This window comes from Artemia franciscana, chromosome 8 (genome assembly GCF_032884065.1).
Source record: "Artemia franciscana chromosome 8, ASM3288406v1, whole genome shotgun sequence".
In the NCBI taxonomy this organism is placed as follows: Eukaryota; Metazoa; Arthropoda; class Branchiopoda; order Anostraca; family Artemiidae; genus Artemia; species Artemia franciscana.
In genome coordinates this window covers 32,631,892-32,658,644 of record NC_088870.1, presented here as the reverse complement: position 1 = coordinate 32,658,644, position 26,753 = coordinate 32,631,892, and the positions used below count along the sequence as shown (strand labels likewise).

General features: G+C 35.2%; 1 long non-coding RNA gene across 1 annotated transcript; it reads left to right on the top strand.

Moving 5' to 3' along the window:
* Positions 1-3,322: 3,322 nt before the first annotated feature.
* Positions 3,323-26,753, top strand: LOC136029823 (uncharacterized). The gene is made up of 3 exons (XR_010618121.1): positions 3,323-3,405; positions 11,537-11,683; positions 26,661-26,753. It is a non-coding gene; the product is annotated as an uncharacterized LOC136029823 (long non-coding RNA).

The window sequence follows — 26,753 nt, the reverse complement described above, 5'->3', positions numbered from 1 at the left end:
CGAATAGGTAAACGGATAAAAATAAAATTTGATATTTAGAAGGAATTCGTGTCTCAGAGCTCTTATTTCAAATCCCGACCAGATCTTTTGACATTGGGGGGAGTTGGATAGGGAAATCTTGGAAAACACTTGGAGGGGAGGAATCGGGATGAAGCTCGGTAGATAGAATAAAAAAATGTCCTTGATACGTGATTGACGTAACCGTACTGGATTCGCTCTCTTTGGGGGAGTTGGGGGGAGGGTTCAGTGATTTGGCGAGTTTGGTGCTTTTGGACATGCTAGGACAATGAAAATTGGCAGGCGTGTCAGGGAGCTACACAAATTGACTTGATAAAGTCGTTTTCTCAGGTTCGACCATCTGGGGGGCTAAAGGAAGAGGAAAAATTAGAAAAAAATAGGTATTTATAACTTACGAGTGGGTGATCGGATCTTAATGAATTTTGATATTTAGAAGGAAATCGTAACTCAGTGGTCTTATCTTAAATCCTGATCGGCATTAAACCTCTGATTTTCCTTTTAAATCAATCTATTGATTCTTAGAATTTTGTTAGAGCTCATACCATATGAGCTCTTGGCTCTTAGCTCTTCTTGCCTCGTCACAAGTGCCATATGAGCTCTTAGCTCTTGTTTAACATAATAGAAAAGATTAATAGAATTTTTTTTTAAGTTGAAAAAATTAGGATGTTCAGAGAATTTTAGTAAAGAGGATTAATTATTTGATATATAAAAGATTCAGTAATTCTTAGTCCAATAGTTATTAACATTTATAGGCTGACGGTGCAACGGAAGACGTGTTTGCAGGAGTTAAGATGATAATCATCGCTTTGTTCACTATTCTGATAAGGACATTTGCCGTCACGTCGCCAAGGACTCTTCGAGGAAAATGATTTTTGCCATGGTAAAAATAGCTCTGGAGAATAAGATACTTCCAAACCCAGTAATGATTTCCATACCCGTTCCGGGTGAATTTTTAGGACTCCCAGCAGATGCTTTGGAAAAATTATCAAAACTTTATCGGAGAAGACGATAAAGTTATTAACTTTTGTGAAGTTAGTATTTTGTAATATATTGACTAAAGATTAATAAAAAAAGTTCTTGGTAATGAACTGTAAGTAAGGAACGAACTTTGCCCGTTATTTACATATATACCATAGGTATTCTGTGGTAGGCACAACACTTGACTGGGTTGAGAATTTAAAGTGCCGAAACCCTATAGGCAAGTGTATTCTCCTGATGAGGCCTTGTGTTGGGTTTTTGCCTCTGAATTATTTGTCTTTACTGTTTTTATTGTTTGGTAAATGACGACTTATACTTATTGACGACATGACTGCCTGTCCACGGATTATTCTTTATGGTTGATTGTGTATGGCTATGCTGTTTGACCTATGTGATTGTATAGATGAGTAGGGTTAAGGCCTAATTCAAGTGCTGGTCTATATTAATCACTAATTTAGGAAAACAGTCTTCCTTTTCTCCTTCTGTCTCCCTTTTTCTTTTCTTTTTCTTTTTTTTAATGTGTTTGTGCTGTTGCATTGGTGATTTCTCTTTTTGTTATATAGTATTGGTTATTGGGAAGTATGCAGAATTTTTCATGGGATATTTTTTCTTGTGGGGGGAGGTCGCGGGTCACGTGGGAGGATTTTTCCAAGGAGGAGTTTTTCATTGGGAAAGAGAGTTTATATGAAGGGGGTGCTGGATTCCCCGGCATTGTCTAGAGACAATCGAAAATTAATTTAAAAAAATTAATGTCCGAATTTCGTTTTAGTTATTCATGCATGGTGAGCCAAAATCAAAATCTGCATTAATTCAAAAACGTTCAGAAATTAAATGTTTTTTTTTAACTGAAAATAAGGAGCAACATTAAAACTTAAAACGAGCAGAAATTATTTCGTATATGAAAGGGGCTTTCCCCTCCTCAATGCCCCGCTCTTTATGCTAAAGTTTTTTATTGTTTCAAAAAGTAGAGTTGCAAGAAAGTCAAACTTTAGCGTTAAGAGTGAGGCGCTGAGGAGGGACAGCCCATTTCATATATGGAGTAATTTCTGTTCGTTTTAAGTTTTAATGTCGCTCTTTACTTGCAGTTAAAAAAATATTTTTTATTTAATTATTAGTGAAGGCGGTTGGTGCACGTGAATAAGTTAAGAGTAGAATAGCCAAGGCCTAGGGTGTTTTTTCACAGTGGAAAAAAGTTTGGAACACAAGGAAAATAGGTCTACAAACCAAGATTAGAATATTGGAACTTGGAAGCTACAGTGATTGACCAAGTACGATTTTAAAGGGTGGGCTCTCCGATTGACGGAGCAGGTTACCAAATGTTTTCTAGTCAAATTGCCTACTATAAATCAGTAAGATATGCAAAAAATGTGATTTACTCCCACTTTTTTGGTCTACAATGAGTGAAGGGTTTGGCTAGGACACTTTCTGAGGATAGAAGATGACAGATTGCTGAAGATCGTCCTCTTTGGCTAATCATCTAAGCCCAAATGAAGACCAGATCCTCTCCAAATGGGGTGGGAGAATGTCATAAGGAAAGATTTAAGGGAAATTGGAACTTCTTTGAAGGGTGTAAAGAGGGACGCCTTGAACAGATCAGGATGGAGGAGGAGTGTACGTAGTCGCATTGGCCCCAGGTGGCTTGTTGCTGCAGTAAGTAGTTAGAAATAGTAGTAAATAGCGACGAAGACCACACTGCCTTTCCATAACAAACAAATACAAAATAGAAACAATGTCTTATCTTTACCAGAATTTAAGAAATTAAAAATTTTAAAATTATTAGTAAAAACTACTCGCTTAGATCCCAGTTACTCGCCAAAGAGCGGTCTATCAAATACCCTGTGATAGTGGAAATTACTATGTCGGCAGGACCCATCAGAATCTAGAAAAACGGTTACAACAGCATAAAAGAGACATAGACAAAGCATTAATTTCAAATAGCTCCAACAACTCCTTTGATTCTGCTTTAGGTTGGCATATATTTAATAATCCGTCCCACACGATACTTTTTGAAACATCTTCCATCAGTAATGATTTGGTTCCAGAATCAATCGAAATTAATCTCAAAATAAATGATAATATTACTTTGAACAGGGACTTAGGGGAATACTCACTAAATTCTTTATACTCAAATTTAATTAAAAACGATCTAACAAAATATTTTACTAAACCGATTTATAATAGTACTGAACCAGCTACGAAAAGGCCTTTGAGACAGGCTGCTAAAAAAGCAAGTTTGGTTCTGAGAAATTGCATTTAATTACTTTGTTATCTTTAGTTTGAATGAGTTTATATTCTCACTTCATTTTTTTTTGTCAGTCCTGGTTGAACTTCGTTGAAGTAAGGATGCTAGGGCTGTTTTTAAAAAAGTTTTTAAATAACATTATTTAGTTTTAATCCTCACAATTTAATGTAAGTTTATTTATATATACAAATTTTCTCTCTTGTTCTCGTATTGAGCTGAAGACGGCCCTTGGGCATAGGGCCAAAATATTCACAGAACTGATCTCCACTGTCTTGAAAAGATTTTCCCTATTGTTTCTATTTTGTATTTGTTTATTAGGAATAGCAGTATTGACCGCTCAAATTCTGTCTCTTTCTGTTTTTTTTCTTTTTTGCTTGTTTTTCTTTCTTCTTTCTTGAATAGAACAAAACTGTTATGCGTATTCCTTTTTTGAATTAAAGCTCTTACATATCCTATATTTTTTTTTCATTTTTTAGTAACTCTCCACTGAAAGTAAGGAGCAACATTAAAACTTAAAACGAGCAGAAATTATTTCGTATATGAAAGGGGCTTTCCCCTCCTCAACGCCCCGCTCTTTATGCTAAATAAAATAAAATAAAATAAATAAAATGCTTATTTCTGTTCGTTGTAAGTTTTAATGTCGCTCCTTGCTTTCAGTTAAAAAAAACTGTTATGCGTATTTCTTTTTTAAATTAAAGCTCTTACTTATCCTCTAATTTTTTTTCCTATTTTAGTAACTCTCCCAATTACCATATGATATAGTTCAGCCCACTAGCCTGCCCTGGGTTCTAACATCTTCTCGTTGCCAATTCTGGCCTGAAACACGGTTTATCCAAGTTTTAGAGATCTTAGGTATTAAGTTACACAACTTTTATATATAAAAAGGAATTCTTAAAAAAAACCATTGCTTGACGTTTTGTTTTTACTCTTGTTTTATACTGTACTGGCCTGTCAATAAATTAAGAGGGAGTGGTCAATCCGGACTTGTCCCAGTTAAATATAAGAAGGAGGCCACAATTAGTGATAAGGAAAAAATTAAAGAAAGATGGGTGGAACATTTTGAGAATGTGCTAAACCGAGATACAGTTGAAGGAAAAGATATAGATGAAAATGAAAAAGCTTGTGATACCTTTGATGTGAAGAAAGATTTGTTTCGTGAGGAAGAATTAGCAACAGTACCAAAAGGAATTTAAAAAATCAGGCTCCAGATGCTGATAGTGTGGTAAATGTGTTTCTTAAATATGATGGCTCTGAGGTTCAAAATAAGTTACTGAAGATTATGAATATAATTTTTGAAAAGGAGGAAGTACCCAGCGATTTTATGAAAACCTTATTTAAGAAACTGTATAAGAAAGGTGATAAGAGTGAGTGTGGTAATTATCGAGGTAATTATTGGTCTGATCTCAGGAGGTAGCAAATTATCTAGTAATTTGATACTTTTTAGACTGAGAGATGCTGTAGACAAAGTTTTAAGAGAAGAACATTGCAGTTTTAGAAAAGGTGGAGGATTTTTCGACCTAATTTTCACTCTTATGTTTATAATTGAGAAGGACCTGAGTTATCAAACACCTTTGGCCCTCAGTTTTATAGATTAGAGCGAGCTTTCGATTCTGTTGTTAGAAGAGCTTTAATGGAAGTCTTATCTGTGTATGGTATACCAGACAAATACATTAAGTAGATTAGTGCTATGTACGAGAATAACACTGCTGCGGTTAAGGTAGGAAATGAGGTTAGCAGCTGGTTTTCTACTAAATCAAGAGTTAAGCAGGGTTGTATTCTATCCCCCTTTGTATCGATCAATTTGATGGACTTCGTCTTAAGGAGCACAGGAAAGGCAATTGGAGACCACGGAACCAAATGGGGAGGAAAAAGTCTCCTGGACTTAGATTTATGCTGGTGATTTAAGTATCCTAGATGATAGTGTGAGCAAAATCAACAAATATTTAGAGGTTTTATGAGTTCGATGTGCTAGAATAGGTTTGAAAATTAATGTTAAGAAGACTAAGGCTAGGAATAAGTGAAGATGATAAGGTGACGTTGGATAATGAAAAACTTGATCAGGTGGACAGCTTCACTTACTTTGGTAGTATTATTAGTAAGGACAGAGGGAGCAGTGAAGATATTAAAAGTAGTATAGTCAAGGCTTAGGGTGTTTTTTCACAGTTAAAATTTTTTTTGGAAGAATAGGAAGATAAGTCTGCAAACCAAGATTAAAATCATTTTATTAATTTATGTTGGTGGTTAAGTATCCTAGATGATAGTGTGAGTAAAATGAATATAGATTTAGAGGTTTCATGAGTTCAAGGTTTTAGAATTGGTTTGAAAATTAATGTTAAGAAGACTAAGGCTAATAATAAGTGAAGATGATAAGGTGACGTTGGATAATGAAAAGATTGATCAGGTGGACAGTTTCACTTACCTTGGTAGTATTATGAGTAAAGACACGGGGAGAAGTGAGGATGTTAGAAGTAGTATAGTCAAGGCTTAGGGTGTTTTTTTTTTCATAGTCAAAAAAGTTTGGAAGAATAGGAAGATAAGTCTGCAAACCAAGATTAAAATGTTAGAAGCTACAGTTATTACAGTGGTCAAAAATGGTTCTTAACCATAGGTGCTCAAAAAATCAGCTGACTATTTGCTAGTTGTTTTTCAGAAAAATTGCCTACGGATTGTTTTGGGTACCTGACTGACTGACCATATTTCAAATACTAGACTGTACGAAGTGTAGTTCAATCCTGGTTTTCTAGGGCTATAATGAGAGAAAGATTGAAGTGGCTAGGGCATGTTCTGCAGATGAAGGATTACAGATTGTCGAAGATTGCCCTTTTCAGCCAACCGTCTAGGGTCTAATTGAAAGCAGGTCCTCCACGTCTTGTGTGGGAGAATGTCATAAAAAAGATTTTAAGGAAATGTGAACTTCTTTGAAGGGTGTAAAGAGGGAGGCTCTGAATAGATTGGGATGGAGGAGGAGCGTGCTTAGCTCTGTTGTTCTCGGGTGGCTTGCTGCTGCTGTGAGTTTTTATCAGTAGTAGTAGCCTTTGTTTGTTTGCTATTCTTTTTTTTAGAGAAGAATAAATTTCGAATTTCTTGTTGAATTAAGGTTTGTACTTATCTATAAGTATAGATAAGTATTAGATAAGATAGATAATATGTAGTATATGTAAGTATAGATAAGATATAGATAAGTATTAGAAGTAGTATAGTCAAGGCTTAGGGTGTTTTTTTCACATTTAAAAAAGTTTGGAAGAATAGGAAGATAAGTCTGCAAACCAAGATTAAAATGTTAGAAGCTACAGTTATTACAGTGGTCAAAAATGGTTCTTAACCATAGGTGCTCAAAAAATCAGCTGACTATTTGCTAGTTGTTTTTCAGAAAAATTGCCTACGGATTGTTTTGGGTACCTGACTGACTGACCATATTTCAAATACTAGACTGTACGAAGTGTAGTTCAATCCTGGTTTTCTAGGGTTATAATGAGAGAAAGATTGAAGTGGCTAGGGCATGTTCTGCAGATGAAGGATTACAGATTGTCGAAGATTGTCCTTTTCAGCCAACCGTCTAGGGTCTAATTGAAAGCAGGTTCTCCACGGCTTGTGTGGGAGAATGTCATAAAAAAGATTTAAAGGAAATGTTAACTTCTTTTTAGGGTGTAAAGAGGGAGGCTTTGAACAGATTGGGATGGAGGAGGAGCGTGCTTAGCTCTGTTGGTCTCGGGTGGCTTGCTGCTGCTGTGAGTTTTTATCTGTAGTAGTAGTCTTTGTTTGTTTGCTATTCGTTTTTTTTTAGAGAAGAATAAATTTCGAATTTTTTGTTGAATTAAGGTTTGTACTTATCTATAATTTCATTTTTCGTTGGCTAATGACTGTTGCAGCTGGCATTAAGATATAATTCAGCCCACTGGTCAGCTACGTGCTTCAATACCCTTCTGGATGGTATTACTAGCGTAAATATGAATAGCCATGACTGGACAATTTCCCCAGGGCGGGACTTTAAAAGGGCTCTACAATTGACATACATCCCTCTTAAGTGTTATATTTTTAAATAATGCAATTTAATAAAATACATTTCATAGAATAAAAATCGTTTTATTGCTCCAGTTTTGTTTTTATTTTAAGTTTTTTTAACATCTGCTTTTGTCTGGTTGTTTTTTTTATATCCTTTGTTTAATTAGGGCTATCACTCATTTGCTAATCTTAGCTAGTTGTCTAGTAACCATTCCAACTGAACTTTGAAAATGCTTCAGTCTAATGGCCTGCCAAATGAAAATGAAAAGTTCCAACCATGTTTTGGGTGATATTTCTGGTCGCAACGTGACTAACATTGTAATATTTGATCTATATTAACACGGCAAAGGTTTGAGTTCATCAAGGTGACTGCTCTGGGTTCAGATTAAATTTTGGATGCCACAATTGCCTGGATTTAAACTTTGACTTTTGAAACATCAGTTTGATCTTTGACACAATCTGTACTAAAGATGCGTTTGACTTGTTAGATTTAATAGTGCTTTAAAGCATCAAGAACACTGAAAATGTGGTCTTATTGTTTATCAAACAGTTCGTGGTAACGAACTGTAGTAAGGAGCGACCCGGCTCAATAGTAACCGAAACTCTAAAAAATTGAATTTTGATATCAATAGCTACATCAAAAGAATCGCATTTTAATGCTGATTTTAAATATATAAGTTTCATCAAGATTAGTATTACCCATCAAAAGTTACGAGCCTGAGAAAATTTGCCTTATTTAGGAAAATAGGGGGAAACACCCCCTAAAAGTCGTAGGATCTTAACGAAAATGACACCATCAGATTCAGGGTATCAGAGAACCATACTGTAGAAGTTCAGATTTTTTGTAGCTCCTATCTACAAAAATGTGGAATTTTGTATTTTTTGCCAGAAGACAAATCACGGGTGCGTGTTTATTTGTTTGTTTTTTTTTTTTTTTTTTTTTTTTTTTTTTTTTTCTTTTCCCCAGGGGTCATCGTATCGACCAAGTGGTCCTATAATGTCGCAAGAGGGCTCATTCTAACGGAAGTGAAAAGTTCTAGTGCCCTTTTTAAGTGACCAAAAAAATTGGAGGGCATCTAGGCCCCCTCCCACGCTCATTTTTTTCCCAAAGTCAACGGATCAAAATTTTGAGATAGCTATTTTGTTCAACATAGTCGAAAACCATAATAACTATGTCTTTGGGGATGACTTACTCCCCTACAATCCCTGGGGGAGGGGCTGCAAGTTACAAACTTTGACCATTGTTTGCATATAGTAATGGTTATTGGGAAGTGTACAGACGTTTTCAGGGGGATTTTATTTTGTTTGGGGGTGGGGCTGAGGAGAGGGGGCTATGTTGGAGGATCTTTCCTTGGAGGAATCTGTCATAGGGAAAGAAAAATTCAATGACAAGGGCGCAGGATTCTCTAGCATTACTATAAGAAAACAATGAAAAATAAACATGAAAACGTTTTTTCAAATGAAAGGAAGAAGTAGCATTGAAACTTAAAACGAACAGAGATTATTACGCATATGAGGGGTTCTAAAAATACTTTAGCATAAAGAGCAAGGTATTTAGGAGGAGATAAATACCTTGCTCTTTATGCTAAAGTATTTTTAGTAATTAAGACTATTTATTATAGGCCTTTCTGATTCAGGGGTCATTCTTAAAGAATTGGGACAAAACTTACGATTTAGTGTAAAGAGCAAGGTATTAACGAGGGTACAAACCCCCTCGTATACATAATAAAAATATAAGGTTATGAAAGTTTGTTACGTAAGTTAATTCTTAAGTTACGTATATTTTTTACTATTAAAAATGTTCGTAAAAATTAAAAATTCTACTTGCCTTTTTAAGTAACCGAAAAATTGGAGGGCAACTAGGCCGCCTCCCCTATTTTTTTTCTCAAAATCGTCTGATCAAAACTAAGAGAAAGGCATTTAGCCAAAAAAAGAATTAATATACAAATTTCATTTTAATAGTTTATGTGCGGAGAGCCAAAACCAAACATGCATTAATTCAAAAACGTTCAGAAATTAAATAAAAAAAACTAATTTTTTTAGCTGAAAGTAAGGAGCGACATTAAAACTTAAAACGAACAGAAATTACTCCGTATATGAAATGAGTTGTCCCCTCCGCAATCCCTCGCTCTTTACGCTAAAGTTTGACTCTGCCACAATTCTACTTTTTAAAACAATTTAAAGCTTTAGCGTAAAGAGCGAGGGATTGCGGAGGGGACAACTCATTTCATATACGGAGTAATTTCTGTTCGTTTTAAGTTTTAATGTCGCTCCTTACTTTCAGCTAAAAAAATTAGTTTTTTTTATTTAATTTTAATTGTTAAGACGGAGCTTAGAAGATCATCGTATTTATAATAAAAAGTAAAAAAAAAATCACGAATTCAACTTCTAATGAAAAAATCCATATCTAGTTGAGCAGTATTTTTAGTAGCAGGAACCGGATTAAAGAAAAGAAACGAGAGTGAAAATTGACAAAAATATCAAACAGTTCGTGGTAACGAACTGTAGTAAGGAGCGACCCGGCTCAATAGTAACCAAAACTCTAAAAAATGGAATTTTGATACCAATAGCTACATCAAAAGAATCGCATTTTTATGCTGGTTTTAAATATATAAGTTTCATCAAGTTTAGTCTTGCCCATCAAAAGTTACGAGCCTAAGAAAATTTGCGTTATTTTATAAAATAGGGGTAAACACCCCCTAAAAGTCATAGAATCTTAACGAAAATTACACCATCAGATTCAGCGTATCAGAGAACCCTACTGTAGAAGTTTCCAGCTCCTATCTACAAAAATGTGGAATTTTGTATTTTTTGCCAGAAGGCAGATCACGGATGCGTGTTTATTTGTTTTTTTGTTGTTTTTTTTTCCCCAGGGGTGATCGTATCGACCCAGTTGTCCTAGAATGTTGCAAGAGGGCTCATTCTAACGGAAATGAAAAGTTCTAGTGCCCTTTTTAAGTGACCAAAAAAATTGGTGGGCACCTAGGCCCCCTCCCACGCTAATTATTTTCCCAAATCAACGGATCAAAATTCTGAGATTGCCATTTTATTCAGCGTACTCAAAAAACTTTATAACTATGTCTTTGGGGACGACTTACTCCCCCACAGTCCCCGTGGGAGGGGCAACAAGTTACAAACTTTGACCTGTGCTTACATATAGTAATGGTTATTGGGAAGTATACAGGCGTTTTCAGGAGGATTTTTTTGGTTGGGGGAGGGGTTGAGAAGAGGGGGATACGCTGGGGGAACTTTCTATCGAGAATTTGTCGTGGAGAAGAAAATTTCCATGAAGGGAGAGCAGGATTTACTAGCATTATTTAAAAAAAAACAATTAAAAAATAATTGTGAAAAAGCTTTTTCAGCTGGAAGTAAAGAACAGCAATAAAACTTAAAACAAACAGAAATTATTACCCATATGAGGGGCTCACCTCCTTCTAATACCTCGCTCTTTACGCTAAAGTATTTTTAGTAATTTCAACTATTTATTCTACGGTTTTTGTGATCCAGGGGTCATTCTTAATGAATTGGGATAAAATTTAAGCTTTAGTGTAAAGAGCGGGGTACTGACGATGGGGCGAATCCCCTCATATATGTAATAAAAACATGAGAATACAAAAGTTCTTTACGTAAGCTAATTTATAAGTTACGTAAACCTTTTACCAATAAAAAGATTCGTAAAAAATTAAAAGTTCTAGTTGCCTTTTTAATTAACCAAAAAATCGGAGGGCAACTAGGCTTCGTCCCCCGCTCTTTTTTTCTCAAAATCATTCGATCAAAATTATGAGAAAGCCATTTAGCCAAAAAAAAAAAAAAAAAATGCAAATTTCGTTTTGATTATTCCTCTGCGGAGAGCCAAAATCAAAACATGCATTGATTCAAAAACGTACAGAAATTAAATAAAAAAAAAACAAGTTTTTTTAACTGAAAGTAAGGAGCGACATTAAAACTTAAAACGCACAGAAATTACTTCGTATATGAAAGAGGCTGCTTCCTCATCAACGCCCCGCTCTTTACGCTAAAGTTTTTTACTGTTTTAAAAAGAAGAATTGAGAGAACGAGTCAAACTTTAGCGTAAAGAGCGGGGCGTTGATGAGGAAGCAGCCTTTTTCATATACGAAGTAATTTCTGTGCGTTTTAAGTTTTAATGTCGCTCCTTACTTTCAGTTAAAAAAACTTGTTTTTTTTATTTAATATGTTAAAAATATGTTGCGCGGAGCTCCTTAAGAACGTGTAGTCTTTCTTTAAAAGTGTACTTGTCTTCAGGAATCATCGTATTACAAATGTTTGAATTTGCAGGTGAAAAGTTATGTCAAGGTAGGGCATAAAGCCTTCGTAATTTTGACACAACAAAAGGAAAAATCTTAGGAAATTGCCGTTTCCTGACAAAACTAGACCTAAGAAGGGTCCAAGAAACAAGAAAAGAAGTTTGTTTTGATGTCTTTGGTACGTAAACTTCTTCTTCTTCTTTTTTGGATTATTGTGGAGGTGGCTCCATATAATAGCGTCACAAGAATTACGTCACAAGTTTGGGCAGGCCTGCAAACTGTAATTGGAATCCTAAAATTTCCTAGAATAGATGCTGCGTGATGTGATTGCTTTGATTACTTGTGATAGGACGTTATTTTTCAGAAATCTTTACGAAAACTTTAACAGAATTAGAAATGACATCTTAATAGAATATTATAATTTGCTAACACTCAATCTAACTCTTTCATTATTTATTCTACTGGCTAATCATAGTACTGGTCTTAGTATTTTTAGCTTATTATCAGGGATACCTCCAGGGCATGGTTTTGTTTTTTACACTATTTACCTATATTGCCATGCTAAGAAGTGTTCTTTGATTCTATTAGGTTATTTCTTTTATGCATTTCTTTAGGGAATCTTTTTATATTAAATTCAAGACAATTTGATAGTTCCCTACTTCTTCTTGAAGGTGATCGTCACTTTCAATTACAATTGAAGCTATTTAAAAGGTCTGCTGTACTAATGATGAAACATCTTAATCGCAAAACCTTCTTAATCTGCTCTACCACAGGACCCTTGGTGCTTTGACAGTTCTTTAAGGCTACAAACTAGTTCGTTATAGATGGTTTCACCAAAAATAGATAGTAATGCCAGTTTCTTGCGTCCCAAGTATCGCTAACAAACTTTGGACAAATCATTGAAGCATAATTTTTATCGTAGAGAAGCATGCCTTACCGTAGACCTTATATCCCCGCCTGAGCTGCCAGAGGCACCCAGGGCATCCACAAGACTTCGCCAATCTTTTCTGAATTGGGCAGCTGCGCATATATCTTCCCAATCGGGTTACAGAGAAGCATGGATACTGCGCAGATCAGACTGGTATGTTTGACGCAAAGTATTCCAAGGTCTTCCCCGTCTTCAACTTCCGTTTGGGGGCTAATGTAAAGTGGCGTTTGGGAGTTGAGTGTCCTGCATTCGGAGAACATGGCCCAAGTATCTCCACCTGTGAGCCCTAATGATATCTGTCACCAGAGGCTGGTTGGCAAGTTTGCAGACTTTTCCATTTGTGGTTCTGTCTGACTAGTGAATATTTAAAATTCTTCGAAGACAATTAATCTCGAATGCAAGGATTCACTTTTTCTGTGGCTGAGAAGCATGTCACTAACATATTAATTGGGCGGGACGTTTAAAGCTTTGGTAGTAAATAAAGGTCTAAAATCCTATTTGAAACATTAAGTTGAGCATAGAAATGTAATACAGTGCGTTTTCGTTGTAGATTCAATTCTACATTTTCGTTTTCGTTGTTCGTTGTAATTCAATCGTTTTCGTTGTAGAAAACGAGTGTCGTGTATAGGTATTTCGTAACGTCAGAACTTAAAACGAACCGAGCTCTTCATATATATGAGGGATTGCTGTCCCCTAGACACCCTGCTTATTTTACTTACTAACCTACACTTTTATCCACGCTCTTTATTTTCACTTGCAAAGTAAAATTTTTGCTTTTTTTATTTTATTTCATATGTTTAGGGTAGAAATATTCGACGAAGCAGCCGCACCAACAGAGCTATGCATGCTCATCCTCCATCCGAATTTATCCATCGCCTACCTTCTTCCAACCTCCCTAGAAGTTCCAATTTTACTTAAATCCTTCCTTGTGATCTCCTCCTAGTCCATTCGGAAACCATCTGTTAGTCTAGCCCTATATGGATGGCTGGAAGGACGATTTGTGGAAATCTAGCTTATTTCCTCTGCAGAAAATGTCCTATACATCTTAATCTTTCTCTCATTATAGCCCTGGAATATGGGATTGAACTATATTTTTCACACAGCTTACTGTTTGAAATACGGTCAGACGGGTACCCTAAAGAATCCTATTATCTAATCGACACCCATCATTCTTCTCGACTGCCGACGTTTCAGAAGCATGCCTGGCCAATGTAACCACTTTATTTTTCAAAAAAAATATAGTTCGACTGGGAAATTAGAAAGCTTTATGCTTTCTAATGGTAGATTTATAATGCTTTCTCATATGGTAGCCCATCAGATGCAAAGTAGCCACGCCATAATAGGTTAAGCCACCATGACTTTCATTGTCTGACTGGTTTCCGATTCCTCCATCATAACCCTAAAAATTTAATGCAAATATAATAATAGCTTATGGTGCCCCCAGAGAATGTTTGATGGAACAGTGGATTAGTACCCGGTAGGTAGCTCACCCCCTCCCCCAAAAAATGCACAAACAAAGCATAAACTTAAAAAAGAAAAAAGAGGGTGAATTTGCCCAAGCTTTAGTTGGCTGGCTGTATCATTCCCTTGGAAATATCCTTAAGCCCTATTAACTAGACTCATATTGATCGCTATTTTTTTCTAAAAATTCAGCATGGTGCAAGATAACGTCAAGATTCTCTTGACGTTAAAATGAAAGCTTGTTGTTGAAATCTACTGTTTAATTTGGAAGAGAGTCTAATGTAGTTCAAGTTTATAGTTTGATACGCGTTTAATTCAGTTTATTTTTCGTATTATACTTTAAGAAACAAATAAAAGCTGTACCACAGCCCCATCCAAGGCTCTACAGCAGAGAAAGCTTGTATCGTAGTAACACGGAAATCTATGAAAAAAGAAATAGAATAACAATAAATACTTAAAAAACAATCTTCATTTCGAAATATGTGTTTTTATTTCTCAAAACATAAAAAAACACGATTATAACCAATATTACTGCAAAGAACAAATGACGTGCGGATTGACAGCATTATATATACCGATATTTATTCCTGAAAGTCATAATAATTTTGGATTTAATAGTTACAATAAAACGTTGAAAGTGCATTTTGTTTTCGGTAAAGATCAAATTGTGTTCTGGATATAGAAGGCACGGGGGGCGATGGCTTTGCTCCTCTTTATGGTAGTTTCTGCTCGTTTTGAGATTTACTTATTCCAATTTAAATGTTACCGCTTTACTACCATTACTGCTGCTATGACTACTTCTTTCACTGAGGCTAAGGACGTTAAGATGAAACTCTCAGTGAATATTTCGGGGGATATTGGGCTAACTCAAAATACACTATGTGCATTAAAGTTGAGAAAAGGATATTTGAGCACTTTCCCAGGAACAACTTAGGGGACTAAGTTGAAACTTACAGGGAGTGCTGAGAGGGATGTTGGACTAACCAAAAGGCTCTCAAAGACTGCTACTGCTACTACTGCTATAACTACTACTACGACTACTACTACAGGGGCTAAGGGTATGAAGGTGAAACTTTTAGGGAGTGTTCAGGGGAAGGTTGAACTAAGTAAAAACACACACTGTGCATGCAGATTGTCAAAAGGTCGTATCAGCAGGTATTACGTTGAAACTTTCAGGGCATGCTGGGGGGAATATTGAAATAACCAAGGACTACTACTGCTAGTACTACGACAAACTCCCCCTTTACCCTCTAAGGACAAGAGCTTAATTTGCACTTGAAAACCAAATACATTTAAAACTTTAACTCTGTTTTTGCTCTAATAAATCGAAAATTGACAAAGTTTTCATGAATGAATATCAATATACATATTAGACTGTCAATCCACATCCTTTTGTTTTTTCAGTAGTCTTGGTTATGAAGGTGATTTTTTTTTTCTTATTTTATATAATTAAGAATAAAATCACATAGTCCAAAATAAGGATTGTTTTTGATAAACAAATTATACTCTTGTCTTTAGAAAGCAAAGGGGCTGCTAGGCCTACTCCTCCTAATTTCTGACCGTTTTGAGCTTGTTTTGATAATTATTTGTTGGTGATTTATGGTCGTTTTAGGCGTGAGAAATTAATTTACTTTATTTTGGTTTCTCCTTGGTTTAATGTGGCCCTTTACTTTTCAATGTAAACTTCTTTTGCGCTTTTTTTTAAATTAATTTTTCTGATATTTTATGAAGAGTTAGACAATTAGGGCATTGATCAAATTTGTTTGCTGCATCTGTCCACCCCTAACCCACTCTTTCTTTAAAATAGCCTCGGTGCAATTTGGCCGTCCTGGCCGAGTGGATTGGTGCGCTGGATTTAGGATCCTTTGTCCGAGAGTGCGAGGGTTCGAATCCTAGTGTACCCAATTATTTAGTTTGGGACAGGGGTCAGTGGCGTGATTCTGTAAGCTCTGCCAGATTTGACCCAGCTCCAAATGGGTACCTGAAGAAATCTGGGGAAGGTAAACAGGAAGGGGGTGCAAAAGCACAGGAATGGTTGGCCCCCAACCCCCCTTGCACTTCCTGGCTGAAGGGCCAAGAAACGGAGATCAGCACTACCGGTAGGGACTGTAAAGTTCAATGCCGTATTCTTTACCTTTTTTACCTTCTCTTCTTCAGCGCGAACAAAATAATATAATCAAGGAAAAAACAAGCGCGGGAAGTACAACAAAACCAATGAAAAACAAAAACACCGAAAAGACTAAATAAAATTCAATAAAAGACCAAAAATTAAAAAAAATAAAATCAAATACCTCACAAATAATAAAGTGAGTTATTTGCCAATATCGTCGATTTGCACAAAATCCAAACAAATATGAACTGCCATCGATGAATACTAACGAACAACTGACAAATAAAAGAAAAAATTCATTCACTCAAACAAACGAGGCAGCAATTGAATGAATTGGAGAACTAGGTCACCTGATTTCTGATTTTAACCATTACATTTCTTACAGATACCCTTTGAGACCTAAGAGGTTGACGATGTATTTGATTATGTGATTGGGGAAGGGGTTCAACGTTTATTTCGGGGATTGCTAAACCATCGGCTTCTCTTTTGAGAGAACCGAAGTTCGACTCGTTTATTCTTAAACCACCTGAATCTCTGTCCAAAACTAGACCTAAATCTTGGTATTTATAAATTTCAACAGCTTCTCTGTTGTGCTGGACAATACCCTGCGAAATTAGGCTAGCTTGGTTAAATAGAACAGTATGGTCAATTTAACTTGGGAACGAAATCTGCCGAATTTTTTATACAGGATTTTTGAGTTTGAATTAGTGAGCAAAATACAGCTGCTAAGAATTTTCCTAATTTTGTTCTAGGAGAATTAAATGAGAAAACAATGGGTCAAGGTGAATTACCGGACTTACGAATTTTAGGAAGACCATAAAAACGAGGAGACGTTCATCCACGTGGGTAAAACCTTTTGTACAATTGATCTGTGATTTCACATTTTCCTTTTAGATAAGAAAGCTCTTTTCGGACTTCCTTGATAAATTTTTCGGTGGGATCGGTAGCTAATTGTTTATATGTGTTACGATCATTTAAAATTTCTGTGACTTTTTTGGGGTAATCATCTGAGTCCAATACACCAGCAAAGTTGCCTTTTACTTTCCACGCTTGTTTTTTTGTGTTTTCCTAGATCATATTATTTTGTTTTCTTTGAAGAAGAGAGGTGGTTGTTCTCTCGAAATATTCGCTTTCTGTGTTTTCTTCATTATTTTCACTTGACCTTAAAATGCCAATTTTTGATAGTTTTCTTTCTTTATGTTATGGCAGGCCAATGTGGCTTAAGATATTATTTTAATTTCTGAACATTTTTGAATTAATGCAGATTTTGATTTTGGCTCCCCGTACATGTATAAATAGAGCGAAATTTACATATTAGTTTTACATTTTTTTTTACGCTAATAATAACCTTATAATAACCTGATTTGTTCGTTTTAAGTTTAAAACCCTATTTTTTATTTAATTGCTGATCCTTTTTAAATAATGTCGGGAAATCCAGCTTCCCCCACGAGAAATTTCTCCATGGAAAGATTCTCCCACGTAACTTAAATAAGCGATATTGCCGGAACTAATTTTGAAAGACATAGTCAAATGAATGAAATGAACGAAAGAAAAAATCTTTAAAATATATACATAATAATCAATGCATATTTGAAGTTTTAATGATTTTCCTTACTTTCAGTAGAAAAAAGGTTTTTTATTCTTTTATTTATTAACAACCAAAAACAGAACACATGCAATATCTTTGGTTTATTATCATATTAAATAAAAAAAAAACAAGTTTTTTCAACAGAAAGTAAGGAGCGACATTAAAACTTAAAACGAACAGAAATTACTTCGTATATGAAAGGTGCTGCTTCCTCATCAACGCCCCGCTCTTTACGCTAAAGTTTGACTCTTTCTCTCAACTCTTCTTTTTAAAACAGTAAAAAACTTTAGCATAAAGAGCGGGGCGTTGATGAGGAAGCAGCCCCTTTCATATACGAAGTAATTTCTGTTCGTTTTAAGTTTTAATGTCGCTCCTTACTTTCAGTTGAAAAAACTTGTTTTTTATTTAATTTCTGAACGTTTTTGAATCAATGCATGTTTTGATTTTGGCTCTCCGCAGAGAAATAATTAAAACGAAATTTGCATTTTTTTTTTTGGCTAAATGGCTTTCTCATAATTTTGATCGAATGATTTTGAGAAAAAAGAGCGGGGGAGGAAGCCTAGTTGCCCTCCAATTTTTTGGTTAATAAAAAAGGCAACTAGAACTTTTAATTTTTTACGAATCTTTTTATTAGTAAAAGATATACGTAACTTATAAACTAGCTTACGTAAAGAATTTTTTATTCTCATGTTTTTATTACACATATGAGAGGGTTCGCCCCCTCTTCAGTACCTCTCTCTTTACACTAAATCTTACACTAAATTTTGGCCCAATTCATTAAGATTTACCCCTGAATCACAAAAGCCGTAGAATAAATAGTTGACATTACTAAAAATACTTTAGCGCAAAGAGCGAGGTATTAGGAGGAGGTGAGCCCCTCATATGGGTAATAATTTCTGTTCGTTTTAAGTTTTAATGCTGCTCCTTACTTCCAGCTGAAAAAAACTTTTTCCTATTTATTTTTTCATTGTTTTTTTTCAAAATAATGCTAGTAAATCCTGCGCTCCCTTCATGGAAATTTTCTTGCCCCATGACAAATTCCTCGATGGAAAGTTCCCCCAGTATATCCCCCTCTTTTCAACCCCTCCCCCAACCAAAAAATCCTCCTGAAAACACCTGTAAAAATCCCAATAACCATTACTATATGTAAGCACTGGTCAAAGTTTGTAACTTGTAGCCCCTCCCGCGGGGACTGTGGAGGAGTAAATCGTCCCCAAAGACATAGTTATAAGGTTTTTTGACTAGGCTGAATAAAATGGCTATCTCAGAATTTTGATCCGTTGACTTTGGGAAAATAATTAGCGTGGGAGGGGGCCTAGGTGCCCTCCAATTTTTTTGGTCACTTAAAAAGGGCACTAGAACTTTTCATTTCCGTTAGAATGAGCCCTCTCGCAACATTCTAGGACAACTGGGTCGATACGATCACCCCTGGGAAAAAAAAACATAAAAAAAAAACAACAAATAAACACGCATCTGTGATCTGCCTTCTGGCAAAAAATACAAAATTCTACATTTTTGTAGATAGGAGCTTGAAACTTCTACAGTAGGGTTCTCTGATACGCTGAATCGCATGGTGTAATTTTCGTTAAGATTATATGACTTTTAGGGGGTGTTTCCCCCTATTTTCTAAAATAACACAAATTTTCTCAGGCTCGTAACTTTTGGAGCGTAAGACTAAACTTGATGAAAATTATATATTTAAAATCAGCATTAAAATGCGATTCTTTTGATGTAGCTATTGTTCTCAAAATTCCATTTTTTAGAGTTTTGGTTTCTATTGAGCCGGGTCGCTCCTTACTACAGTTCGTTACCACGAACTGTTTGATAAAAATCATAGTTATGAAACTGCCTAAAATAAAATTAAATGCTGAGATTGGTCGGAAAATAACACAAATAAATTATTGCTTATATCGGCCATTATTTTACAAAATTCGAACAAAATTTGGGAAGTGTACAGACGTTTTCAGGGGGATTTTTCGGTTGGGGGGAGGGGTTGAGAAGAGGGAGACATGTTGGGGGAACTTTTCTTGGATGAATTTGTCATGGGGGAAGAAAATTTCCATGAAGGGAGCGCAGGATTTTCTAGCATTATTTTAAAAAGCACAATGAAAAAATAAATATGAAAAAAAAATTCAACTGGAAATAAGGAGCAGCATTAAAACTTAAAACGAACAGAAATTATTACGCATATGAGGGGCTCACCTCCTCCCAATATCGTGTTCTTTACGCTAAAGTATTTTTAGTAATTTCAACTATTTATTCTACGGCTTTTGTGATTCAGAGGTGCTGACGTGGGGGTGAACCCCTCATATATGTAATAAAACACGAGAATACAAAAGTTCGTTACGTAAGCTAATTTATAAGTTACGTATATCTTTTGATAATAAAAACAGTCGTAAAAAATTAGTTCTAGTTGCCTTTTTAAGTAACCAAAGAATAGGGCAACTAGGCTTCCTCCCCGCTCCTTTTTTTCTCAAAATCATTCGATCAAAATTATGAGAAAGCCATTTAGCCAAAAAAAATAAATGTGCAAATTTCGTTTTCATACTTCCTCTGCGGAGAGCCAAAATCAAAACATGCATTGATTCAAAAACGTTCAAAAAATAAGCAAAAAAAAAAGTTTTTTTAACTGAAAATAAAGAGCGACATAAGTAAGGAGGCGAAAGTAAGGTGTTTTTTACTGTTTTAAAAAGAAGAATTGAGAGAAAGAGTCAAACTTTAGTGTTAAGAGCGGGGCGTTGATGAGGAAGCAGCCCCTTTCATATACGAAGCAATTTCTGTTCGTATTAAATTTTAATATCGCTCCTTACTTTCAGTTAAAAAAACTTGTTTTTTTATTTAATTTTGTTGAGGAAAGAACAAATCCCCTCATATACGTAATATTTTCTGTTCGGTTTTAAGTTTTAATGTTGCTTCTTACTTTCAGTTCAAAAGACTTGTTTTTTATTTAGTTGCGAATCGCTTTTTAAACAATGTCGGGAAATCCCGGGAAAACCCCCTCCATGGAAAATTCTCTTCCCCACGAAACAGTTCTCCATGGAAAGATTCTCCCACGTAACATAAATTAGCGATATTTGCGGAACTAGTTAAATGACTGAAATGAATGAAGGTAAGTTTCAATGCTATTCCTTACTTTCAGTTGGAATAAAATTGTTTTTTTTTATTTAATAACAACAATAAGCCGAACATATACAATATCTTTTGTTTATTATCACATAAAGATCATAGTTATGAAGCTGCTTAAGGTAAAATTGAATGCTTGGATTGGCCGGAAAATAACACAAACAAATTATTGCTTATATCAGCCATTATTTTACAAAATTCTAACTTTACCGTAAAGAGCGAGGCACTGACAAGGGGGCGAACCCCTTCATATTACGCTAAAGTTCTAATTTTTTCTAATTCTTTAATAATGATCCCTGAATCAAAAATGCCGTTTAATTAGAATAAATAGCTCTTTTGAAATTACCAAGAATACTTTAGCTTAAACAGCAAGGTATTGACGTGGGGACGAACCCCCTCATATATGCAATAATTTCTGTTCGGTTTAAATTTTAATGTTACTTCTCACTTTCAGTTGAAAAAATTTCTTTTCCTTATTTCATTTTTGAACGTTTTTGAATTAATGCAGGTTTTGAATTTGGCTCTCCGTACATGAATAATTAAAACGAAATTTGCATATTAATTTTACTTTTTTGGCTAAATGAATCTCTTAAGGTTTTGATCAAAGGGGGGATGGGGCCTAGCTAGCCTCCAATTTTTTGGTTACTTAAAAAGACCACTAGAACTTTTAATTTTATTTATGAACGTTTTTATTAGTAACAAATATACGTAGCTTACAAATTAAATTACGTATATATAACTTATATGAGGAGGTTCTCCCCCTCATCAATACTTCGATAATTACTCCAAAGTTTGAATTTTGTTCTAATTCCTTAAGAATGTTCCCTGAATCACAAAGGCCGTTTAATTAAAATAAACAGCTCTTTTGAAATTACTAAAAATACTTTAGCTTAAAGAGCGAGGTATTGAAGAAGGGATGAACCCACTTATATGCATGATAATTTTCGCTCCATTTTAGTTTTAATGCTGCTCCTTACTTTCAGTTGAAAAAACTTGTTTTTTATTTAATTTCTCATTGTTTTTTTTTTAAATAATGCTGGAAAATCAAGCGACCCTTCATGTAAATTCTCCTCGCCCTGTGATAAATTCATCCATGGAAAGATCCTTTCGCGTAACCGCCTCTCCCACCCCCCCCCCAGCCAGAAAAAAATCCCCCTGAAAACGTCAGTGTACTTCCCAACAACCAATACTAGATGTAAACAATGGACAAAGTTCACAAATTTCAGCCCCTCCCCCAGGGATTTGGAGGATTAAGTCATCCTCAAAGATATAGTTATTAGATTTCTCGACAGTGCTGAACAAAATGGCTATCTCAAAATTTTGATCCGGTACTTTGGGAAGATATGAGCATGGGAGCGGGCCTAGTTGCCCTTCAATCTTTTGGTCACTTAAAAAGGTCAGTAGAACTTTTGGTTTCCATTACAATAAGCCCTCTCGCGACGTTCTAGGACCACTGGGTCGATGCGGTCACCCCTTGGAAAAAAACACGCATGCATGTTTTGCAGAAACACGTATACATTTTTGCAGATAGGAGCTTGAAACGTCTACAGTAGGGTTCTCTCATACGCTGAATCTGATGGTGTGATTTTCATTAAGATTCAATGACTTTTAGGGGTTGTTTTTCCCATTTTTTCTAAAATAAGGCAAATTTTCTTAGTCTAACTTGTATTAACAAATAAACACGAATCCGTGATCTGTCTTCGGGTCGCTCCGTATTACAATTCGTTACCACAAACTGTTTGATTATAGCCCTTAAAAGCGGGATTGACCAACATTTTTTCGTACAACTTACTGTTTGAGATACGGTGAGTCAGTCAGGTACCCAAAATGATCCGTAGGCAGTTGTTCCCGGATATGTAAGATTCAGCAGCCAAAGGGGAAGTAAGAGACAAAAAATGAAGAAAAGAAGGAATTTCGGGATACTCTACCTATATTCTAAAACGTAAGTTGAAAATATGGTGTAAAATATCCTTCGGTATTTATTTATATATTTTTTTTTTTAATTCTTTTTCAGGTTGTTGGGGTTGAGTTGTCCAAGCAGGATTACAAAGGTTAAAAAAAATTATTTGCTTGCTTATTTGAAATAAGGATTTCTATTCATTTTAAATTTGCTTTGTTCTGTCTTTGAGTTCAATTCTATGTAATTTAATCTGCACCAAAAAACATTTGAATGTTCACCTAGTGGATGTGTTCTCGATCACAAGGGGTGAACTGGCATCATGTTCTGTAAATCTCGGTGCCAGAAAAAGTCCACGGGAAGGGAAGTGATTACTCATACTTCATAGCCCCATCCTGTGTCACTGTGCACGTCCATCATGGGGCACCTTCCGCAGTTACCACTCATTTCATATTTCCATTTTTTTTAATCTTTATCTTATTCTGTTATGGTTACTCAGCCCCAAACTCCCTAAACACAAAAAAAGGAATTAAATAAATAAATAAATAAAAACAAATGCCATAGGATATTCTTTACCTTGTATTCTACTTATATTTTGGAATATTACTCCGAAATCCTTTTTTTTCTTCCTTCTTTCTATTTGTTTTACTCTTCTTTTGGCTGCTAAATTTTACATTGGAGGGGGATTTTCCGAGGGGCGGGATTTCGTAGGGGGTTTTCCCGTGGGACACTTTTCTGCAGTGGGTATTTCTTAGGAGGGGGATTCTTTTTATGGGGAATTCTCCGCTGGGAGATATTTTTCCGGGGAGAATTTTCCAAGAAAGGAGTGGAATCAGTTTAGAACCATATCTAACAATTCTCTCACTGGTCTATTTTGTACAATATGGTAGCATCAAAATTAATTAAAAAAAATAGATTCATAATCAAATATATATATCTGTTTTCAGAAAATCTTAGGCTGAATCAAGACAAACGAAGAGTTGTAATTAAAATTGTTATTATGATAAGTTGAGATTAAGATTGCTTTGAATGTTTTTATTTTGCTATACTGGACGGTGACATGCGTAGTTTTACGATTCCTCAAATGGAAAAAATTCAAAGTTGTATCTACTATTAATTTCTCATGATTTGAGTTTGGAAGAAATTAAATAGAAAATTGAATAAGAAGGTTCGCTGCTTATTTCTATTGCTCTTTTGAAATTAAGGTTATATGTCTGCATGCTGTAAATCACAAATATGCACAAATTTGTTTTTTTATTACATCATCCACACCTTTTGTATTTGTAGATTTGGGGACATTATTTCTATCTACAATATCCTATATTCACCAATCAAAAATTATCTATCAAAGAAAGGTTGGCTGTGTGCGGCAACTGGAGCTGACCTGGTGACACGGGGTGGTTGTGGGTCTTTGTTCTACTGCAAGCTCCGTTCTCAATCCCTATCCTGAAAAGGAAATTCTTACTTGTTTGGCTTTATAACGGTCTCGTGCTGGATGATTTTAGAATTTGTCTCACCAAAACCATGACTTCGAACAGTATTGCTCAATGACCTTGAAGACTGACACCTCTCTGAAAAATTAAGCCTAGTTAACCATGAAGTATTGCACTGGAATTGGAGCAGTGAGTTGTTTTTTCTATGTTTTGAAATTTGCTGCTATAAATTTCGGATAGGTACTTTAGTTGGACTCAGATTTTAAATAGTAGTCCCCCCTTGTTGAGGTGAGTACTTTAGTTGGACTCAGATTTTAAATAGTAGTCCCCCCTCGTTTTCGGGCGAGGGCAGCTGAATTCTCCAAAACAGTAATATAGAGTTGAACAACAGAAACCTTTTAAAAAATTCAGACAGATATTGTTTCCAGGACTACTTAAACCTGAAATTAGGCACGTACCTTGAGGGACCTCTTTGACAGATCCATCTCAAGTAGTAATATTCTTATGATTTTACTAGATATTTATAAAGCAATGCCTATTTTTCTGAAATATCCCCCCTTTTCCCCCTCCCGCACACATAGATTAAATGTTGTGGTAGAAATAGCTACAAACTATGGGAATTTCTTTTATCTCTGTATAAATCGCAGAACAGTTTTTAGTGCTGAGACTAGATAAATAATCTTCGGTAGAGCCAACTGACCGCAAAAGCTATTAAACGATAATATAAAGCCTACTGAAATCTAATTTCTCCGGTTTATATTTACGAATACCTTTCGGGCACTAAAATGTGCCTAAAATGTGTCTATGATAAATAATATGTTGAAACCCTCTATTATGCTAAAAACCAAGGGTATAATAAACCCATCATTTGGGATGGCCCCTGTCTGGGGTGGAAAGCGTTGAAACATAAATGCAAATATTCAAAATGATTAGTAGAAATGCCAATGAAAAATGCCATTACTGTTCAAATTTGTATTTACCCATACCCGTGACAAGTTAATAAATTGAGTTGAAAGTGAAATAGCTTGTTAAATAAATTCGAGGCTTTTCCATTTACCTATATTTACTTAGGCATGACAAATATTTCGATATAGCAGTTGCTTTGATCAAAAACATAATTGATTTGGAAGTGAGTAATGAATTTTGGGAGGGAGATTTAACAGACTGTTAATTCTTATTAGATGGATGAATTAATTAGTATCTGATTTGTTTCATCTGTATTTGTTAGCCACTATATATAACTCCATCAGAGTCATAGCAATGGGCAATAAGCGATAATCCTAATTTATTGTTAGCACAAAAGTAGTGTTGCTAATATTCAACGTCTTGTGGATAATTGAAGCTTGTGGATTTAGCAAATATTGCTCGTAATAAAAACGGGCGAAGTCCTCAAAGCGAACGGAGTCAGGGTATGTTCAGTTCTCTTAAAACATCACATCTGCTTTTCCAAACAGTATGAAGTTAGAGAGGTTTCTGAAATAGCATCTTTATTTATTTCTCTGAAAACATCTATTTTAAGGAGCCGTAACTGAATATTCTGATGGAAAAAGTTACCTAAAATAGGATTTTTGATTTTCTTATTCTGAAATGTAAATTTTGTTTCAAGAGTTAACGCTCGAACAACAGGGTTAGGTTTAAATTTAAAAAAAAAAATCTTTTTTTGAAAAGAACCTTTTCTGTTCTTTTTATTTTAGTTTCGTCTGATGTTAAAAGGGACTTAGCCCTTAAGCCTCGTTTTAGGTTGTTTTTTTTTTATGGTCTCGCAAAAAACAAGCTCAGATTGATAAATGTGGTATTTACTAAACACTATTATAAAGTTGGGATGTGTATTTAACATAAAACGATTACCATTTCTGGTTTCCTGGCAAACTCGATTAGATCGTCTTTGAAAGCGGCACCAAGAGCTTTCATAGTCACCCATCAAGATATTTTCTTCCGTCACCACGGTAGAACGTTGCAACCGTCTTTCCCGTTAAAATATTCCGCTAAATGACAGGCCCCTTCCATGTTACAAAACATAAATATCACAAGAGAAAAAAAGAAAAATATTTTGGGCTATTTGTCTGACGTTTAACAAGAAGTTTTCTTAACAGATAATATTTTGGATTTAAAGGTCTAAATAACCCGTGATTTTAGATCAAATGAGCCCTTCTTGAGAGATGAAACCGATGTGACTAGAACGTCTTTTACTCTATGCTTGCCCTTGGGGTCAATCACAGCGAAACATGACGTTTCATTGAAATATCAATACATATATTTTAATCAAAAAGGTAAAAATATACAAAAATATGTCACCAATATTAAAGCGACATGGAATTAATCCTAGTATGGAAAGAAATTAATAAAAGCAACAAGTTATTTTTAAAGTAAACAGCGATGTATAAACTTAAACATACATAAACTATTCAACATCCATTTGTGGGAGGGGAGTGGATCCCTACACCTTGAAGGCTCAGCATTTCTTAGACAATAATTATTTTCTCGGTAAATAATAAATTTAGACTTTAAGGTAAAGAGTATTTGACTCCCTCTACTGGTTCACCATCTGTTTGACAAAAGATGTTGAAGATCAATCTTTACTTAGGATTGAAAAATGTTTGTTTTATTCTTTTCAGGGGTTGGAGGTAACTCGCCCACCCATGTTTACCATCACTTCACAGTGAACTGACGCCATCAGTGGAACCTCCCCAGAATATATTATTGATAAG